Raw genomic sequence first — 4,241 nt, 5'->3', positions numbered from 1 at the left:
GGTCACGGTGACTGTCTTGCAAGTGATGGATGGCTAGTGGTGTTTGGGAGCTATGCTGGTGTTATTTGTTTTGAAAGTGCTCAGACAAGCCGAATTTCACAACCATTAGGAGTATTGGGTTGTTACAATAAATATCAATAAGAGATACAACTGCTCCAGGGAACCAGTGGATTTTAGAAAAAGTGGCTTTATGCCTGCGTATAGTATGTCAGGTTGCCTCAAAATGATAAATTATTTACCAGTGAGAGAGGAGAATTAATTCTGTAGTAAAAGGGAGCTTAATTTGTTACCCAATCAGAAGGAAACTGGAAATATCAAACTGTAACTATATCAAGAGTTTGTTTCTTTTAGATACCTTATTTTTCTTCCCAAAGTATTGGCCACTATTTGACCTCTGCCAGACAGTTCTACCAGTTTAGGGAACATTTACATTTTCCAACTCCTTTCCATCTGTTTTCAATCTCAATCCTCAATTTACTGAATTCCATAACAAACTTAATTAGAATTACTTAGAGGCATTAGAGCCAGTTCAATTAAAGATTCAAGTCCTCAGTTGTACTAACCATACATCAAGTGTTCACTTGGGGCTGGGGGATACCATATGAGATAGTGCAGACGTGGAATACATCCATTATTTCAGAAAGCTCATTGGACAGCCTTGTCTTCACCCACCTGGCCAAAGGGGAAAAGCAAGTGAGCAAGTCTTGACCTGGACGTGGTACACATCACTTCTGCTCACTTTGGTCGGTTTGGACTCCCACACACTGGGGCCTGGTGTCTTACTCCATTCGGGCTGCTGTAACAAAAATGCCAGAGACTGGGTGGCTTATACAACAAACATTTGTTTCTCACAATTGCGGAGTCTGAGAAGTTCAAGATTAAGGGGCCAGCAGATCCCATATCTGGTGAGGGCTCGCTTCTGGCTTCAAAGATAGCTGTTTTCTCACTGTATCCTCACATGGTGGAAGGGGTGAGAGAGCTGTCTGGGGTCTCTTTTATAAGGGCAGTAATGCCATTCATGAGAACTCTGTCCCCATCACCTGATCACCTCCCAAAGGCTCCACCTCCAAATACCATTACTTTGGGGATTAGGTTTCAACATATGAGTTTTGGGGGGACACCAATATTCGGTCTATAGCACCTGAGTAGCTACAGTCCTATACTAGGGACAAGAAGGATTGAATTTTACCAGGCCGTAGCCATTGCCACCTCACTAGACAAATTTAATAATGCAAATACTGCCCAGAGGAAAAGCCTTTGGAAATAGGCTTGGATTCAGTCCTTCTTCTGCCACTTCCAGACTGTTTGACATCGGGCAAGGAGGAAGCCCTGACTCAGCTTCATCATTCTTAAACGGCAACAGTGATAATACCTAATTCCTAGAACCTTCATCAGGATTAAATATTAAAATTATATCATGTAGATGTGCTCGCTTCAGCACATATACTAAAACTGGAACAATACAGAGAAGATTAGCATTGCCCCTGCGCAAGGATGACATGCAAATCCGTGAAGCGTTCCATATTTTAAAAAAAAATTATATCATGTAGAAATGCAAATGTACTTTAAAGTTCAAATGTGTACCCACGTGTGATAGATTGTCTCATGGACCACAGTTCTTCATCTGTCCCTGCAGCCTTGCCTTTTGCTATGTGACTTTGCAGTATAGTTTCCTGCCCCTTGAATCTGGGTTGACCTTGTGAATTGTTTTGGCCAATGGGATGTGGTGAGAGTGTCACTGTGCCAGTCCTGAGTCTAGGTTTTGAGAAACCTTGTAGGTTTCTGCCATCATGAGAAAATCCTACCTAGGGTAGCCGCCTGGTCCCAGGAAGAGGTTTGATAGGAGAGTGGTACTCTCTTATCGGCTAGTACCATGTGGAAGAGTGGTACGAGTTGGCCCGGCTTAGACCAGTAGCTTAGACCCTCAGCAGAGGCATGATCTAAATAAATGCCTATTATTGTATGGCAATGAGGTATTGTTGCTTGTTAACTATTGCTATAGTAACGGTAAACAACTATAATTAGTTTGTTCATCTATATCTCTTCACTTGAGCAACTTTTGCCATTTAATATAATCTAAAACAGTAAACGTCAGTAAAGGAAAAGTTTGGGTTAAATTTTAAAAATATTAAAAACTTTTTTTTTTACATTGTCTGGTACTTTTCATATGGTGACTCAGAAAAGAATTAAAAAGCAATAACAAATGAGATGAGAGAAAAACAATGAAAAGAGAAATAATTATGTGATCACTACTTTTTTCCCCCTTCAAAATTTTTTTTTAATTGAACTATGGTTGACTTAGAATATTGTGTTTCAGGTATGGAGCATAGTGATAGGTTTTTTTCCCCAGATTATATTCCATTATAGGTTATTAAAAGATATTGGTTATAATTCCTTGTGCTATACAGTAAATCTTTGTTGCTTGTCTGTTGTATGTATAGTAGTTTGTATCTGTTAATCCCATGGTCCTAATTTGTCCCTCCCCTACTTCTTCTCCCCTCTGGTGACCATAAGTTTGTTCTCTATGTCTGTGAGTCTGTTTCTGTTTTGCATGTAGATTCACTGGTATTATTTTTTAGATTCCACATATAAGTGATATCATAAAATATTTGTCTTTGTCTGACTTACTTCACTAAGCATAATATTCCCTAGGTCCATTCATGTTGCTGTAAATGGCAATATTTCATTCTTTTTTATGGCTATGTAATATTCCATTGTATATATGTACCATGTCTTAAGCCAGTCATCTGTTGATGGGTACTTGTGTTGCTTCCTCATCTTGGCTGTTGTAAATAGTGCTGCTATGAACATTGGGGCGCACGTATCATTTTGAGTTATTTTTTTTCCCAGACACATACCCAGGAGTAGAATTGCTAGATCATGTGATAGTTCTGTTTTTTTAGGGAAACTCCATACTGTTTTCCATATTGGCTGCACCAATTTATATTTTCAACAGCAGTGTAGGAGAATTCCCTTTTCTCCACACCCTCTCCAGCATTTAATATTTGTAGACTTTTTGATGATAGCCATTCTGACAGGTGTAAGGTGATACCTCCTTGTGGCTTTGATTTGTATTTCTCTAATAATTAGCAATGTTGAGCTTTTTTTCATGTGCCTGTTGGCCATCTGTATGTCTTCTTTGGAAAAACATCTATTTAGGTCTTCTGCCCATTTTTTGATTGGGTTGTTTGTTTTCTTGATATTGAGTTGTATGAGCTGTTTGTATATTTTGGATATTAACCCCTTGTCAGTCACATCATTTGCAAATATCTTCTTCCAGTCTGTAAGTTGTCTTTTTGTTGATGGTTTCTTCTGCTGTGCTTTCAAGTTTGATTAGGTCCCATTTGTTTATTTTTGCTTTGATTTCTTTTGCCTTGGGAGACTGTGTGATCAGTGTTTTTAGGTAAAGGGCTAGATAGTAAATATTTTCGGCTTTGCAAATTCTCACCTCTGCCTTTGTGGTGTGAAAGCAGCTGTAGAAAATATGTAAACAAATGAGTGTAACTCTGTTTCAATAAAACTTTGTTTACAAAAACAGGCAGCAGGCCAGATTTGGCCCACAAGCCATTGTTTGTGGACTCCTGCTCTTAGACATACTAATTATTGGTATGGAGATAAATATACTTAGACCCATGCCTCATTTCACACACTGTAAAAAAAAAAAAAAAAAAGAAATTACAGAAAGAATACAAAATTATAAGACATGAGAAAGGATTATTCTGGTTATAAAGGGCAATAAGTTTAGAGCTATTGGGTTGAATTTAAGTCTAATGTCTACTACATTAGACAAATTAGACTTCTAATTTAAGTCTTCAACTTAGTATTTGGCACACAGGGCATGCTCTGGGACTGTGAACTATATTAATGTGAGAGCAATATAAAAGTAGTATAAACAAGCTGATGGGCTTAATTATATAAATATAAAATCGCTCAAATATATGCTCAATAAAAATCAGTTAAGGTAAAATGGAAAATCATATAAAAGTGTACATATAAGCTCTGTAAATACAGCATACTATTGCTTCACCAGCCTTGGTTACTAATAAGGCCATATCTCACTATCAAGAAATTCTTTCTTTTATCCTTTGGAGTCCAGATAGTTTCATCCATAGTTTTTACTATGGATGTTTTTACTCAGCCCAGATATTAGTCTACAATAGTTTTTACTCAGTCCAGATATTAGTCTACAATATGTTGACTTCTTTGAAAGAAAACTGAAAAATCTAACCAGTCTCCAGTAA

General features: G+C 37.6%; 1 non-coding gene across 1 annotated transcript; it reads left to right on the top strand.

Annotated features, from left to right (window-relative positions):
- The first annotated feature begins 1,425 nt into the window (after positions 1-1,425).
- Positions 1,426-1,529, top strand: LOC117312288 (U6 spliceosomal RNA). The gene has a single exon (XR_004526544.1). It is a non-coding gene; the product is annotated as a U6 spliceosomal RNA (small nuclear RNA).
- The last annotated feature ends 2,712 nt before the right edge of the window (positions 1,530-4,241 follow it).

Source organism: Tursiops truncatus, chromosome 4 (assembly GCF_011762595.2).
Source record: "Tursiops truncatus isolate mTurTru1 chromosome 4, mTurTru1.mat.Y, whole genome shotgun sequence".
NCBI lineage: Eukaryota > Metazoa > Chordata > Mammalia > Artiodactyla > Delphinidae > Tursiops > Tursiops truncatus.
This window is presented reverse-complemented; position numbering and strand designations above follow the sequence as displayed.